Consider the following 17,919-nt stretch of genomic DNA (forward strand, 5'->3'; position numbering starts at 1 on the left):
TATTTTATTTATTCATTTTTAGAGAGGAGAGAGAGAGGGAGAGAGAGAGACAGAGAGAGAGAAGGGGGGAGGAGCTGGAAGCATCAACTCCCATATGTGCCTTGACCAGGCAAGCCCAGGGTTTTGAACCGGCAACCTCAGCATTTCCAGGTCGATGCTTTATCCACTGCGCCACCACAGGTCAGGCTTTATTTTATTTTTTTAAATTTTTATTTATTTTTTATTTATTCATTTTAGAGTGGAGAGGGAGAGAGAGAGAGAGAGAGAGAGAGGAGAGACAGAGAGAGAAGTGGGGGAGGACCTGGAAGCATGTGCCTTGACCAGGCAAGCCCAGGGTTTCGAACCGGGGACCTCAGCATTTCCAGATCGATGCTTTATCCACTGCGCCACCACAGGTCAGGCCAGATGTGATTCTTTTTTTTTTTTTGTAAATGGTTGCCTGATGTGATTCTTTTGATGGCTGTATCTGGCTCGCAGATAAATCTTTAATAAAAAAAAATAATGTTAAAAATATTAAACATTCTCATGTATTACAATCCATTCATTTCCTACCACTCATGTTCATGGTTGCAGGTGGCTGGAGCCAATCACAGCTGTCCTCCGGGACAACACCAATTTTTATTGGATAATGTGTAACATACACAGGTCATTGTGAGGTCAAGAAGTAAACTTCCCTCCTTTTAATCAAGTAGTCAGTCAGCTAATTGTAGAAACCCTTTTGATGAAGATGGCTAAAAGAAAAAAAGATGAGGAGTATCATACTTTTCAGCAGGAATGGACAGAGGAATTCGCCTTTGTGGAGATAGCAGGTTCTGCAGTGTGTCTAATATGCAATGATAAAATTGCATCAATGAAACAGTCAAATATAAAGCGGCACTTCCACACACGCCATACTATATTTGCATCAAAATATCCAGTGGGGGACAGCAGGAAGAAAGCATGTCAAGAGCTACTGTGCAGAGTGAAAGCTAGTCAGCAGCAACTCTGTGTTTGGGACCAACAAGGTGACTAGAATTCGGCTAGCTTTGCTGGTGCTTTAGCAATTATGAGAAACGGAAAGCCTTTCACAGATGGGGAGTATGCCAAAACATTCATGCTTGATGTTGCCAATGAACTTTTTGACAATTTTTTGGATAAAGACAAGATAATCAGGCCCTGGCCGGTTGGCTCAGTGGTAGAGCGTCGGCCAGGCATGCAGAGGTCCCGGGTTCGATTCCCGGCCAGGGCACACAGGAGAAGCTCCCATCTGCTTCTCCACCCCTCCCCCTCTCCTTCCTCTCTGTCTCTCTCTTCCCCTCCCGCAGCCGAGGCTCCATTGGAGCAAAGATGGCCCGGGCACTGGGGATGGCTCCTTGGCCACTGCCCCAGGTGCTAGAGTGGCTCTGGTCGCAACAAAGCGACGCCCCAGAGGGGCAGAGCATCGCCCCCTGGTGGGCGTGCCAGGTGGATCCCGGTCGGGCGCATGCGGAAGTCTGTCTGACTGTCTCTCCCCGTTTCCAGTTTCAGAAAAATACAAAAAAAAAAAGACAAGATAATCAAATGAATAAAAGACATGCCTCTGTCAGCAAGAACTGTTCACGATCGTACCATCATGATGGCAAATCAAATTGAGGCAACACAAGTGAAGAACATAAAAGCGGCACCATTCTTTTCTCTCACTTTGGATAAGTCAACAGATATAAGCCATGTATCCCAGTTCAGCATGATTGCAAGGTATGCTGTCGGTGACACACTACGTGAGGAAAGTCTTGCTGTTTTGCCTACGAAAGAGACAACAAGAGGGGAGGATTTATTCAAGTCTTTCACTGAGTTCGCTAAAGAAAAAAATCTACCGATGGATAAACTTATTTCGGTGTGTACTGATGGTGCTCCATGCATGGTGAGGAAAAACAGGATTCGTAGTGCTTCCTCATGAACATGAAAAGAGACCCATCCTAAGTTTTCACTGCATCCTACATCAGGATTTGTGCTCAAATGTGTAGCGAGCAGCTTGGTGAGATGATGTTGCTGGTCATTCGGGTGGTCAACTTTATTGTTGCCCAAGCTTTAAATGATCGCCAGTTTAAAACACTGCTGGATGAAGTTGGGAATAATTATCCTAGTCTGCTTCTGCACAGCAATGTGCGCTGGTTGTCAAGAGGGAAGGTGCTCAGTCGTTTCGTGGCTTGTCTGAGCAAAATCTGGACTTTTCTTGAAATGAAAAATGTCGAGCATCCTGACTTAGCTTACACTGAGTGGCTCCTGAAGTTCTACTATCTCATGGACATGACTGAACATCTGAACCAGCTCAATGTGAAAATGCAAGGCGTTGGAAATACAGTCTTATCTCTTCAACAAGCAGTGTTTGCATTTGAAAACAAGCTGGAACTCTTCATCGCTGACATTGAAACAGGTCATTTACTACACTTTGAAAAACTGGGAGAGTTTAAAGATACATGCACAGCAAGTGACCCTGCTCAACATCTTGATCTCCAGCAGCTAGCGGGCTTCACATCTAATCTCCTGCAGTCATTCAAAGCGCGCTTTGGAGAATTTCGTGAGTCCAGTTGTCTTTTTTTTTTTTTTTTTTTTTTTTTTTGTATTTTTCTGAAGCTGGAAATGGGGAGAGACAGTCAGACAGACTCCCGCATGCGCCCAACTGGGATCCACCTGGCATGCCCACCAGGGGCGATGCTCTGCCCACCAGGGGGCGATGCTCTGCCCCTCCGGGGCGTCGCTCTGCCACGACCAGAGCCACTCTAGCGCCTGGGGCAGAGGCCAAGAAGCCATCCCCAGCGCCCGGGCCATCTTTTTTTGCTCCAATGGAGCCTTGGCTATGGGAGGGGAAGAGAGAGACAGAGAGGAAGGAGGGGGTGGGGGTGGAGAAGCAAATGGGCGCTTCTCCTATGTGTCCTGGCCGGGAATAGAACCCGGGTCCCCCACATGCCAGGCCAACGCTCTACCGCTGAGCCAACCGGCCAGGCGCAGTTGTCTTTTTAAGTTCATCACCCATCCACATGAGTATGCAGTGGACAGTGCCGACCTGAGTTACATCCCCGGTGTCTCCGTCAGAGATTTTGAGCTACAAGCTGCTGACCTGAAGGCCTCAGACATGTGGGTGAATAAGTTCAAGTCACTGAATGAAGATTTAGAAAGACTTGCATGACAGCAAGAAGAGTTAGCAAGCAAACACAAGTGGGGAGAAATGAAAAAACTTCAACCTGCGGACCAGCTGATTGTCAAAACTTGGAATGCGCTTCCCGTCACATACCACACACTGCAGCATGTGAGTATTGCTGTACTGACAATGTTTGGCTCTACGTATGCATGTGAGCAGTCTTTCTCACATCTAAAGAACGTTAAGACCAACTTACAATCATGTTTAACGGATGGAAGTCTCAACACCTGCATGATCTTAACCTCACCACATATCAACCAGACTACAAAGCCATCAGCAAAACCATGCAGCACCAGGAGTCGCATTAATGGTAAGAAGTACTTTATTCATCATTAGTTAGCAACAGCATAACAACGTTATTAAAAAGAATTCAGCTGCCTGACTGGGCGGTGGCGCAGTGGATAGAGCATCAGATTGGGATGCGGAAGACCCAGGTTCGAGACCCCGAGGTCACCAGCTTGAGCAAGGGCTCATCTGGTTTGAGCAAAAGCTCACCAGCTTGAGCCCAAGGTCGCTGGCTCGAACAAAGGGTTACTCGGTCTGCTGAAGGCCTGCGGTTAAGGCACGTATGAGAAGGCAATCAATGAACAATTAAGGTGTTGCAATGCACAATGAAAAACTAATGATTGTTGCTTCTCATCTCTCTGTTCCTATCTGTCTGTCCCTGTCTATCCCTCTCTCTTTGTCTCTGTAAAAAAAAAGAAAAGAAAAAAGAAAAAAAAATCAGCTCTTGGTTCCTGAGATTAGCATTGAGAGCAGAGAAGGGCCAGGAGGAGCCCAGGAGAAGCAGCCAAGATGGTGGAGTGCTGAGAGAGAATCCAGTTTTGTGCAGAGTTTGTGCAGAGAGAAGGAAGGAGATGGGAAACAAAGGTGAATAAGTCTGGAACACTCTGAGAAACAAGGCCCTTCAAGAGGAAGCTGATTAAGGACTGCCTAGGTTGCATTATTACTGGAACATAGAATTCCATTTTGCAAGAGAAATAACAATGACAGCATTGGATCCTAAGCAATTCCTTGAGCATTCTCAGCAGACTCTGACCAACCAGAATAGAGACTCCCTAGTGAACACCAACATATTTAGTGAAGACTACAGATGGTAGAAGACTAAAGCAATGGATAATCAAAGCAGGAAAGGCAAAGTTAGAGTGGCAAGATCCCAATACAGAGAGGTTCACCAAAGTTTACTGTGCATTTACCGAAGGCCTGAGATGCTACAGGGCCATTTATGATGAGAAAAAGAAAAACCCTGTACAAACCACCCTTGATATTTACCTCAAAAAACTGACTCCAGCAGCAGAATCAAACCCTGATTTTAACACCAGTCCCATCCTCTCCAGCAAGACCATTACCTTCTGCATCATCCGAGATTGTTTAAGATCGTATTTGAAAATGTTAAGAATTTGTATACACATAAAGGTAAAAGCAAATATATGTTAAGACCAAAAAAAAAAGAATTCAGAGACTTATTGTATTTTAAAAGTGTTGGTCTTGGCCCTGGCCGGTTGGCTCAGCGGTAGAGCATCGGCCTGGTGTACGGGAAACCCGGGTTCGATTCCTGGCCAGGGCACATAGGAGAAGCGCCCATTTGCTTCTCCACCCCCCCTCCTTCCTCTCTGTCTCTCTCTTCCCCTCCCGCAGCCAAGGCTCCATCAGAGCAAAGATGGCCCGGGCTCTGGGGATGGCTCCTTGGCCTCTGCCCCAGACGCTAGAGTGGCTCTGGTCGTGGCAGAGCGACGCCCCAGAGGGGCAGAGCATCGCCCCCTGGTGGGCAGAGCGTTGCCCATGGTGGGCGTGCCAGGTGGATCCCGGTCGGGCGCATGCGGGAGTCTGTCTGACTGTCTCTCCCCATTTCCAGCTTCAGAAAAAAAAAAAAAAACTGTTGGTCTTACATAAAATGCACACATTTACTTGTATTTAGTGTTAAACATATTGTATGGCTCTCACTGAATTGCATTTTAAAATATATGGCATTCATGGCTTTCTCAGCCAAAAAGGTTCCCGACCCCTGCTCTAGAGCAGGGGTAGTCAATCTTTTTATACCTACCACCCACTTTTGTATCTGTTAGTAGTAAAATTTTCTAACCACCCACTGGTTTCACAGTAATAGTGATTTATAAAGTAGGGAAGTAACTTTACTTTATAAAATTTATAAAGCAGAGTTACAACAAGTTAAAGCATATAATAATAATTACTTACCAAATACTTTATGTCAGATTTTTGCTAAGTTTGGCAGAATAAATCTTTTTTTTTTTTTTTGTATTTTTCTGAAGTTGGAAACGGGGAGGCAGTCAGACAGACTCCCGCATACACCTGATCGGGATCCACCCGGCACACCCACCAGGGGATGATGCTCTGCCCATCTTGGGGTGTTGCTCTGTTGCAACCAGAGCCATTCTAGCGCCTGAAGCAGAGGCCATGGAGCCATCCTCAGTGCCTGGGCCAACTTTGCTCCAATGGAGCCTTGGCTATGGGAGGGGAAGAGAGAGACAGAGAGGAAGGAGAGGGGGAGGGGTGGAGAAGCAGATGGGTGCTTCTTCTGTGTGCCCTAGCCGGGAGTCGAACCTGGGACTCCTGCTCGCCAGGCTGATGCTCTATCACTGAGCCAACCGGCCAGGGCCAGAATAAATTTTTAAAAAACAACTTACTATAGTTAAATCTATCTTTTCATTTATACTTTGGTTGCTCCACTACCACTCACCATGAAAGCTGGAACGCCCACTAGTGGGCAGTAGGGACCAGGTTGACTACCACTGCTCTAGAGGTTTCTAATGTACAGTGTGGTCTACTTCTGGAGTCTGTTGTCTCCCTGCCATTAAGTTCTTTGGCACTGAGGGTGGAGTTCCTGTGGAAAAGGAAACCATTTTTACTTTCAGCAGCTGTTTTGAAAGTCAATAGATTGCTGCAGTTCAGTGTGAAAATACCTGCTAATATTATTCTGAGGCCCAGCCCTAATCTCCTACCCTCAGTCTAGACTACTGATTCTCTGTTAGGGGTACTTTTCCCTGCTGGTGACATTTGGCAATGTCTGGAGATATTTTGGGTTGTCACAACTGGGATGGGGAGGGATGTTGTTGGCATCAGGTGAGCAGAGGCCAAGTATGTGTCTAAGTATCCTACAAGGCACAGGGAACCCCCACCCCCAACAAAGATTTACGCAGACCACAATACTTATACTTTAATGTCCAACTAGTATTCCTAAACCATTGAATTTGTCCAGCACTCCTGAGCCACGATAACTCCTCATTGCCCAAATTATCAAGTCTCTTCTTCTCAACCTGGCATTTAGATCTTGAGGGATTTCTTCCACTTACCTTTCTGTTCCCCAGCAGGAACTCTGCTTAGCTCTGCTTCTCCCAAGCTTTCTTCTGCACCATCTTTCACACCATCATCCTTTTACCAACTCCTCACCCCCAACCACATCCCGTCCTCCCACATCTCTCCACCTACCCCAAATCTTACTCATTCTCTGAAACCCACATGCACTTTACACCCCTGTGCCACTGAGTCAGCCTATAACACTCCCTTTTGTACTTATACTGAGCTTATATCCCTCATATAGCTATTTCTCTTATCTTGTCTTCTCAGTAAACTCGCTGAAGGAGTTCATGTTGCATTGCTGGCCTGTTGGTCTCAATTTCCACAATGTAAGGCGTGCAGGCCATATTGTTGTGTTGAGAGTTTCTTAAATCAAGAGTCAAGAGAGCCCTGGCCGGTTGGCTCAGTGGTAGAGCGTCGGCCTGGCATGCAGGAGTCCCGGGTTTGATTCCCGGCCAGGGCACACAGGAGAAGCGCCTATCTGCTTCTCCACCCCTCCCCCTCTCCATCCTCTCTTTCTCTCTCTTCCCCTCCCGCAGCCAAGGCTCCATTGGAACAGCGATTTCCCGGGCACTGAGGATGGCTCTGTGGCCTCTGCCTCAGGTGCTAGAATAGCTCTGATTGCAACAGAGCAACGCCCAAGATGGGCAGAGCATCGCCTCCTGGTGGGCATGCCGGGTGGATCCCGGTCGGGCGCATGCGGGAGTCTGTCTGACTGCCTCCCCGTTTCCAACTTCAGAAAAATACAAAAAAGAAAAAAAAAAAGAGTCAAGTGAGATGAGTATAAAAAGCATCTTATGCCTTACCAGGCAGTGGCACAGTGGATAGAGCGTCGGACTGGGTTGCAGAGGACCCAGGTTCGAGACCCTGAGGTCGCCAGCTTGAGCACGAGCTCATCTGGTTTGAGTAAAAGCCCACCAGCTTGAACTCAAGGTCGCTGGCTCCAGCAAGGGGTTACTCGGTCTGCTGAAGGCCTGCGGTCAAGGCACATATGAGAAAGCAATCAATGAACAACTAAGGTGTTGCAACACGCAATGAAAAACTAATGATTGATGCTTCTCATCTCTCTCCATTCCTGTCTGTCTGTCCCTGTCTATCCCTCTCTCTGTTCACTCTCTGTCTCTGTAAAAAATAAATAGCCTGACCAGGCGGTGGCGCAGTGGATAGAGCGTCGGACTGGGATGCAGAGGACCCAGGTTCGAGACCCCAAGGTCTCCAGCTTCAGCGTGAGCTCATCTGGTTTGAGCAAAAAGCCTACCAGCTTGAACCAAAGGTCGCTGGGTCCAACAAGGGATTACTCAGTCTGCTGAATGCCCACGGTCAAGGCACATGTGAGAGAGCAATCAATGAACAACTAAGGTGTTGCAACGCGCAATGAAAAACTGATGATTGGTGCTTCTCATCTCTCTTCGTTCCTGTCTGTCTGTCCCTGTCTATCCCTCTCTCTGACTCACTCTCTGTCTCTGTAAAAAAGATATATAAATAAATAAATTAATTAATTAAAATAAATAAATAAACAAATAAATAAAAATTAAAAAAAAAAGCATCTTGTGTGAGAGCTTGTATTGCCAGTGGCTGAGGCTAGCAGGCCCACATTAGATTTGGGCAGATGGTAGAAGATCTACGGAGCCAGAAAGCGTTGGGCCATTCCATTTAATAGAGTGTTGCAATGGCAGATGGGCAAACAGGCAGGGAAAACCACTTCTCACAGCAGCAGGCAAACAAATAGCAAAATGGCCCTTCGCAGTGGTGGGCAGGCAATCCGCAATCTGCCCTGAGGGCGGGCACCCATAGGCTTACATAGACTATACACATGCTGTGCTACCACGTGCTCACACACTAATCAGACAAAGTACAAGCCAGTGAGCCTAACACAGCTGTTTTCCCAACAGGCCTGGTACACAGTTACATGCTCAGAAAATCATAGTGTCATAGTATCCATAGGAGCATACATTCTAGAGCCCATAGACAGTGAGTGCTTAACACATCTCTCTCATGTAGTTAGTTACATTGTAGAGAGAGTTAGTTACATTGTAGAGACTAGCCTGGTATTTGGAACTAAAAGCAAAGGAAAACTTCTATCAGAAATCCTACACCAATTAACACACCTTCATGCTAGAGTGAATCCAGGGGCAGCGGGTGTCACACTTCCCCAGAGTGTTGCCTAAGCCAACATTTCTGCATTTAACACATTAACGAACAGCTTGTGAATTACCCTTTGCCCACACATTGACCCAATTTAGATGGCTGCCAGTAGGGTAAGACGTGAACGTGCCACGTGCCACGTGCCACCCTCTGCTGTGCTGGGATCCCAGCTGAACTTCCCCCCACCCCCAGGGCTTCTGGGTTGGGCCGCTGGAGGATCCAATGTGAGGAGTCAGCGGCAGCGAGGGCTTGGCCTTTCCCCGAGTGAAAGAGAGAGCCCTGTTTCAGATCCTGTGAGAGAAGTGAGTAGGACATGGTATTCCAAGCAGCCCAGGTCTGGCCTTGGGCCAGGCACTGAGTGGCAAACAAGAAGGAACACATTCCAGGAAGGAAAGGAGCCCTGCCAATGCAGAGGCCCCCCAGCCAGAAAGGCCTGCTGGGCATCAGGTGCTCCTTGGCTCCGCTGAGGTCAGGCACCAGGGGGAGGACTCAGGTTTCTCTGGATTACCATTTCAGAGACTCAGCCGCCTCCCGCTCTCCCATGGTCAGTGGACAAAGCCTATTGTAACTGCTCCATTTGAATCCTCTCTGTCTGCCCTAGGTCCAGCTCCTTATCTCTGAATGAAGGAGGAGGGGGAGGGGGTACTGCGTCTGGAATCACATTTTTCAGGAGCCAGGTGTCTGTCCTGGGCCCTGAGTAAAAGCAGGTGCTCCTGACCAGGGCAGGTCAGGGTGAGAGCCCAACTTCCATGCCCTTGTTGGAGAAGTAAGCTCTTGCCCACCACTGCTGCGGACTCCATGCCGCCCCCTGCGCCACACCTTTTCTCCACCCCTGCCGGTTCTGCCTTCCTACCGGCCTGACCTTCACAAGGTCTGTAGGGTCCTCAGGGATTCTTTCCATTAAGAAGCACCTTGGACCTTTCCCGGGGGCTGTGAAAGAAGAGGGAAGGAGGGAAGAGAAGGTACCAAAGGGGACAGGGAAGAAATGGGCCCATGAGCCTGTCGGGTAGGCAGTGCAGTGGACTTGGACCAGGCTTGGGCCATTTCACCCTGAAAGGGGACAGAGAGGTTTATTTGTTTGTTTTTAAAGAAAGAATGAGTTCTGTGCCTCACCAGCTGGACTCCAGGTCCTGCTGGACTTTGCTGCCACCTAGTGGCCGAGTTGGCATTTCCTCCCCTCTGCCTGAAACCGCCTGGGGATCTGGCTTGCGTCCTGACCTGGGGGAAACTGGAGAGCCTTTCCTGAGAAGTGTCTCTGCTCTGGCATAGCCTGACACTGCGGCCCAGCAACTAGGAGAGGAGCAGCACAGATTCACGCCCTCGCCCAGCTTGATACGTGGCCTAATGCCACGGCTAGCACGAAGGTTGGCCCGGGCCCGGGTGGCTGGGTGCTGGTTGGGGGCCATGCCTTGCTCCCAGGATGACTCCTGTAAGGTGCAGTTTTCCCCAGCTCCTTACTCCTGAATGCCCCTCCCAATACTCTTCCTTACATCTGGCTACAGACAGCCCATGTTACAAAACTGAAGCTCCTGCATGCATTATACATACATACATATATATATATCTATGTATGTATGTATAAATGTATGTATACATGTGGGAAACAATGGCTATGTTAGGCTTGCTCACAGGTTTACTGGCTGCAGCTCTCTGCCTGATTGGTGCATGGGTGCGTAGTAAAGCGCATGTGCACGGTCTATGTAAGGCACCATACCCCAGATCACTCTCCCGCCACCATGAGGTGTGGTTTTCCTTGCTCCCTTGTCCTCCCTGCAAACAGCAGGTTTTCCTTTGTTTCCTTTTGTTGTTCATTCTCTCACCTGTCTCTGTGAGACTCCAATAAATGAATATGGCCCGACGCTTTCCAGTGTCATCCATCTGCCCAAATTCAATGGGAACCTGCCTGGCCTCAGCCACTAGCCTTACATCTGGCACAGTGGGCAGGATTTGGAGCAGATTGGTATGGAGCCGCCGAAACCTTTGAAGGGTAGGGTAGAGGAGAGGTCACTCCAGTGTATGGTTCCCTGTAGCTGTCCTTTTAGGGGCTGTGAGCTGGGTATTTTTTTACAACCCTGCGAGAGGAAGCTGAGAGCTCTGTATGAGAGGCGACCTGAGGTCAAGGCTCCAGGGTGGGCTGTGGACTGATCAGCAACAACCTCACAAGCTGGAATGGTCACTGGGATAGAGCTGCAGACCCGAGAATTACAAGTCAGACTGCAGGCTGAGAACCAGCGATGGTGTGAACTGGAACCAGCACTGGAGAGGAAGGCCGACCAGGTTTGAGAGTTGCATTGTGAGGTGCAGGTTAAACACTAATGGCACCTGGAACTGGAGCAGTCTCTAGAGAAGGAATTGCAGCTTTGCGAGTTGCAGTTTGCCCTGGAAGCTGAACACTGGCAGTGACAGCTGTTAGAGAAACAACTGTGGGTTCAGGAGCTTGAGAGTCAGCTTCAGGCCAAGAGCTGGCAGCCACAGGAGCCAAAGTGGGCATGGAAGACGGAGCCGCATTCCTGCCGGTAGAGCAGCTCTGAGTCTGGCAGGAGCAGGCGTTTTCTACTCCTCCTCTTCTGAGGGGGAGGCTCAGGCTGCAACTGCCATCCACAGACTCAGAGTCCGGCTGGTGTTCACCAAGAAGGTAAAATCCCAGCAGCAGCCTGACCGGGCAGTGGTGCAGTGGATAGAGCATCGGACTGGAATGTGGAAGACCCAGGTTTGAGACCACGAGGTCGCCAACTTGAGCTAGGGCTCATTTGGTTTGAGCAAGGCTCACCAGCTTGAGTCCAAGGTTGCTGGCTCGAGTAAGGGGTTACTCGGTCTGCTGAAGGCCTGTGGTCAAGGCACATATGAGAAAGCAATCAATGAACAATTAAGGTGTTGCAATGTGCAACAAAAAACTAATGATTGATGCTTCTCATCTCTCTCTGTTCCTGTCTGTCTGTCCCTCTCTCTGACTCTCTCTCTGTCTCTGTAAAAAAAAAAAAAAAAAGAGAGAGAGAGAGAGAGAAAAAAAAAAATCCCAGCAACAAAGAGTCCCTCAGGGGCAGGCACAGCTCCCTCCACAGATAGAGAAGCACTCTGTGCTCTACACCCAGGCAGAGCTGATGGAGTTGGGGGCACAATTCAGGCAGAAACCCACTGAGCCCCTGGCAGCCTGTCTACTGAGGCTGTGGGACATAGGGGTGGATGGCACCATGCTCTCCAAAACAGAGATGGAGAAATTGGCCACCATTACCACACACTCCTCCTTGAGGCAGCATCTTCAGAACTTCCATGACAACCCAGGAAACCATACCCTATTAGAATGGGTGATGGCCACCATTCGTATGGTCTGGCAGAATGCTGGGGACTTGCTGGGGGCAGTGAGTAGGTGGCAGTGCTACAGTGAGTTAGTAAAGGTCCTTCGGGAACTAGGTATTAAGAATGCTGCTTTCCACCCTGGGTCCCGTGAACCAGACGAGGAAGTGTTTACAGCCGATGTGAGAAATTATCCTCAGCAGTGCCCCATCAGCTCTTTTTGGGTCACTAGTGGCTATCCTGGGCCCTTATGTGGGACAGCCCATCAATGCAGTTATACAGATGGTAGCAGATTTGGGGGAGCAGGAGGAGCAAAGAATCACAAAACTGAGGGCTTCTGCCCGTGCTGCCCCTCCGACTAGCAAGAGGAACAGGTCTGTGAAAGTTACCCGAACACAGATGTGGGTAGATTTGATTGCGGCTGGGGCAGATAGGGAGAAATTGGATGGCAAGCCTAATAAAGTTCTTTTGGAGCTTTGGCAGCAGCTTAAACCAGTAAAGAGATTCCAGCTGCTGAGATGAATGGCCCCAGCAGCTACCAATAAAACAATTGGTGCGTGGGTGGAAGAGTTACAAGATTATATGATGAGGACCGCTGAAGGAGAGAAGGACCCCCAAGACCTGCTGTTACAGTTTGAATAGGAGGAAGGCCAACGGACCCATCTAACAGGGATGGGCAGGGACAGAAGGCCACACATGGAGCTGGCTATCCACTGGTCCCCTTCTAATGTACAACAGGTGTTGGCCTTGGTGTATACAGGCAGAATGTTTCCTCCTCTATGGGAACCCAGAGCGGTTTGCTGGGACCCCAGTGGCCATTGATAGGTATGAGGACCAAACTGTCCAAGTGAAGCCAATAACTATTCTATTGGGGATAGGAAGACTGCCTCCTAAGCCATATAAGGTGTATTTATCTCCTATTCCTGAATATATTTTGGGGTAGATGTCTTACAAGGACTGTGGTTGGAAACTACAGCCAGGGAGTTCTGCCTGCGAGTCCGGGTCATGAAGGCAGTGTTGCAGGGACACGCATCACAATTCCCCCTTGCAATTACCTGTTCCCCGGCATGTGACTAGCACAAAGCAGAACCACCTGCCAGGCGGCTATGAAGAAGTCACAGAGACAATCTTCAAACTAGAAAGGGTGGGGATCATCCAGGCAACACACAGTCCAGTGTGGCCTGTGTGCAAACCAGACAGAACCAGGTGAATGACAGTGAATTACAAGGAACTTGATAAAGTTCTTTCCCCTTTGCACGCTGCTGTATCCTGAATAGCTAACCTGATGGATCAGTTAAGCCGTGAGTTGGGGACATACCACTTTGTGGCAGATTTGGCTAACGCCTTTTTCTCTATTGATATAGCTGCAGAGAGTCAAGACCAATTAGCCTTCAGTTGGGAAGGGTGGCAATGGACCTTTACAGTGTTACCACAGGGCTATTTGCATAGCTCCACCTTGTGCCATGGGCTGGTGGCTGCTGACCTGGCTAAATGGAAACAACCAGAGGCAGTTTGTGTGTATCATTATATTGATGACATTATGCTACCTAGTGATTCTCTTCCCGAATTGGAGCAAGCAGTCCCTACCCTGCTTTCCCATATGAAAAGCCTGTGGGTGGACGGTCAGTGAGGGCAAATTACAAGGCCCTGGGTTATCTGTTAAGTTCTTGGGAGTTGTCTGGTCAGGTAAGACAAATTTATCCCTGACACAGTTATAGATAAGATCCAAGCATACCCTGTGCCCACTATGGTAAAGCAGTTACAGGAATTCCTAGGTCTGTTGGAGTCTTGTTGAGCATTCATACCCTATTTAGCTCAGTTACTGCACCCCCTACATAACCTTATCCAGAAGGGGGTTCACTGGGATTGGACTGAGCAGGCACAAGGTGCATTTGCAGCAGCTAAGAGAGCTGTCAGGATGGCACAGGCCTTGAATGTGTTTGATCCTGCCAGGCCCTGTGAGCTTGATGTCCGTGTAACCCCTGAGGGGTTTGGATGGGGCTTGTGGCAACAGACAGAGCACCTACGGCAACCTATTGGGTTTTGATCCCAATTGTGGAAAGGTGCTGAAGTCTGTTACTCATTAGTGGAGAAACAGTTGGCAGCTGTGTATACTGCCCTCCCGGCCACTGAGAGTATTACAACCACAACTCCAGTTATGGTCAAGACCACTTACCCTATTGCAGGAGGGGTGAGAGATTGGGCAACCAAACCACATAGTGGTATGGCCCAAACCTCCACCCTGGCCATGTGGGGTACATACTTGCAACAGTACTGTGCTTTGAGCACCAGCCCATTAAGAGCAGAACTGCAGGAAGTCTTGGGTCTAGGTCACCTATGTGACCTTAGAGTCAGGTGCAGCTGGAGCCCAGGAGGCAGAACCTGAAGTCAGTCCCTACCAGAAGGGACAAATGCCCACCCCTGAGGATACCTGGTACCCTGATGGTTCTAGCAGGGGCCAACCTGCCAAGGGGATGGCCATAGCCTTCCATCCGGCCACTGAGACTATTTGGATGGACACAGGTACAGACCAGAGCAGCCAGTTGGCAGAATTAGGAGCCATATGGCTAGTTGCCCATATGAACCTTCACCTCTGGTGATCTGCACTGACAGCTGGGCTGTCTATCGTGGACTGACCCTTTGCATTGCTACTTGGCACATTAACCAGTGATGCTAATGCACCATCTGCTATGGGGTCAGGCCATGTGGCAGGACTTACAGGAAATAGGACACCAGAAGCAGATGACTATATCATGTCACAGGGCATGCCCCTCTAGCCCATCCTGGGAATGAGGCAGACACTTTGGTGAGAGTGTGGTGAGGGTGTGATGGTTGAAGACTACACCTGCAGGTGACATGGCACAGTGGCTCCACCAGCATCTGCTCCATGCAGAACAGAAACCTACATGGATTACCGTTAAGCTATAGAACTTGTCTGTGTCCTATGCAGAGGTACTTGCAGCCTGTGAGCAATGTGCAGTATGTTCCAAGGAGCACCCGCAGAGACAACTGGCATCACCTTGACAGATCCAGAGGGGTCATGTTCCACTGAGAAAGGCAAATAGACATCACTGGACCCTTACCAAAGTCGGACAGGTACCAGTATGTAGTCATATATGTAGATACTCTCACCGGTCTGCTTGCTGCTTACCCCGCCCATAACCTTGACTAAAGAGCAGTCATACAGGCTCTGGACCGCCTGAGTGCTACATATGGGTGGCCGCTGGTCCTTGAAAGTGACAATGGTACCCTATGGTGAGGCAATGAGCTCAAGACCTAGGGGTGGACTGGAAGTACAATGTCCCCTACCACCCCCAGGCTGCTGGTATCACTGAGTGGTATAATGGACTCTTAAAGCAGAGACTGCGACAGGAGGGGGGCACCAGCTCCCTTACTGGATGGACACGCTGCTTGGACACTCTGGATTTGGAATGAGAGACCTTGATGGGGAAGCCCAGCTTCAGTGGAATGTTGTGGACCGTTAATGGCAGGAAGCTATTATAGATTCAAGGCTTGGCAGGGGGCTAAGTTCTCCCCCCTCCATCTCCATATTTGGCTTTGATGCTGAGTGTTTGCACTCACTCCACTTCCTTCCTTGGGTTGCAGGAAGCAATATACATACCCTTCCTCTGACTCTGTTTGTTTCAGATGTTTGTAGATTTCACTAATGTATCCTGTTTTTGCCTTGGGAGAGTTCCTGTCTTAGCCTTTGATGTGCAACTTTGTATCAGGGTCCTTGATTTGCATAGGTCCATATAATAAAGCGAACTGGGGCTGTGAGGCACTCAGATGCTGCCAGGCAGTTTGAGGAGTCCTCCCGGTCCCATTGGTTTTGTTCTGACAAAGTGTGTTTCCTTAATTCCGCACCGTTATTTGGAAGCTGCGCTGGTCCGTGGCAAGTGGCGCCCGAACAGACGACTTGAGTACGAGGAAACTAAAACTGAAGGAAGGTGACGGAACTCCCCAAAGTGAAGTGCGCACAGTGAGTAAAGAAAGTTTTTGGGGAGAGTGTAGTTGGGAGTAAAAGAATATGGGACAGATAGGGTCAAAAGTAAGGGACCTTTTTGTAAAAATGTTTCCATATGAAGACAAATCATTGTCTGAAGAGTATCAGGGTAAGCCGGAAACAGAAGGATGTGAATATGAGGATAACTTGAAGTCTGAGGATGACAGGGGGGATGAAAAATCCATGGCTATGGCTGCCTTAGCCGCGGGGCCTCCGCTGCCCTCAGCTCCTTCCTACATTCAACCCTCTGCTCCTCCGTTCCCTTATCGGGCTGATTCCATAGTCTATAGCTCAAAGTCTGGGAAATCTCCTCTCCAACAATCTATAGACCAGGCTCGAAATATAGGGGAAACAATAGATGGCTTTGCCTGTTTTCCTATTGTGGAAAGACAGGATGATACAGGGAGACTAGTGCGAGAACATGAACCTGTACCTTTTAAAACTCTGAAAGAGCTTAAACTTGCTTGTGCTCAGTATGGGCCTACTGCTCCTTTTACACTTGGTTTATTAGATACCATTAGTGCAAAGGCTCTTCCCCCAAATGACTGGAAGGCGATTGCTCGTGCTTGTCTCTCTGGGGGTGATTATTTGTTGTGGAAGTCAAACTTTCATGAAAAGGCTATAGAGCTGGATGAGAAAAATCAGCAAGAGGAGGTTGCTGTTACTGTAGATATGTTAACTGGAGAAGGACAGTATGCCCATATGGCAACTCAATTAGAGTATCGACCAGCTATTTATGATATAATTAATCAGCTAGCCACACAGGCATGGAAATGCCTGCCTATTCCAGGGACCAAACCAGAAGAATTTGGTAAAATTAGGCAGGGTGCGGACAAGCGATTTCAAGACTTTGTCTCACGGCTAATTCAAGCAGTTGAAAGAATAGTAGGGGATAAAAAATGTGGGAAAGGTTTTAATAAAACAACTAGCCTATGAAAATGCTAATTCTGCTTGTCAGGCTGCACTTCGGCCTCACCGCAAGAAGGGAGATATAGAGGATTATATTAGAATATGCGCCGATGTTGGGCCTTCATACATGCAAGGTCTTGCCTTTACCACAGGTAATAAGGCAAGATTTCCAGGACAAAATTTTGATAAAGGACAGAACAAGCAAAGGAAGGAAGGTCAGGGAAGTACTTTTGCCTGTGGAAACTGTTTTCAATGCGGGGGTTCGGGGCATTTTGCTAAAAACTGCCCTGCTTTCCCCGGATATTGGTCTCGGCCTCTCCCTCAAGGACAGCCAGCCCTTAAGGCTCCGGACCTCTGTCCACTTTGTAGACATGGGAAACATTGGAAGAATAAGGGGAGGCCTAAATGTACTACCGCAGGGCAGGGAAACGAACAATGGGGCCCTCCCCGGCCCCATCAAACAATAGGGGCAATGTCAGTGTTTCCTCAGCAAATTCAGATTCCAGCAGGCCAAACATTGCCCAACTATCCCAGGCAACAACAGGCAGTACAGGACTGGACCTCAGTCCCACCTCCCAATTCGTATTGACTCCAGAGATGGGACCTCAAGCCATACCCACTGGAATTTTTGGGCCACTTCCCAGTAACACAGTAGGAATTTTGTTAGGCAAAAGTAGTTTAACTAGCTTTGCGCAGTGGCAGTATCGTAGCCAATGAGGTTTATCCGAGGCGCGATTATTGCTAATTAAATTAAAAAAAAAAAAAAAAGTAGTTTAACTATGAGGGAATTCTTTGTTCTTCCTGGAGTGATAGATTCTGATTATGCAGGGGAAATTAAAGTAATGGCTCACACTTTGAGGAATATAGTCACTATCTCCCCTGATATGAAAATTGCTCAATTAATCCTTTTACCTCTTTTAAGACAAGGCCAAACCCCGCTAAAGGGACCCCGAGAGAATCAAAGATTTGGTTCCACTGATACTGCCTATTGGATTCAAAAAATAGGCCAGGAACGCCCTGAAATGGAACTAACAATACAAGGGCGTAAATTTAAAGGGCTTTTAGATACTGGGGCTGATGTATCTGTTATTGC

General features: G+C 48.5%; 1 pseudogene; it reads left to right on the top strand.

The window, feature by feature from the left end:
- The first annotated feature begins 17,510 nt into the window (after positions 1–17,510).
- On the top strand, positions 17,511–17,633 carry LOC136336870 (U4 spliceosomal RNA; annotated as a pseudogene).
- The last annotated feature ends 286 nt before the right edge of the window (positions 17,634–17,919 follow it).

This window comes from Saccopteryx bilineata, chromosome 4 (genome assembly GCF_036850765.1).
Source record: "Saccopteryx bilineata isolate mSacBil1 chromosome 4, mSacBil1_pri_phased_curated, whole genome shotgun sequence".
NCBI lineage: Eukaryota > Metazoa > Chordata > Mammalia > Chiroptera > Emballonuridae > Saccopteryx > Saccopteryx bilineata.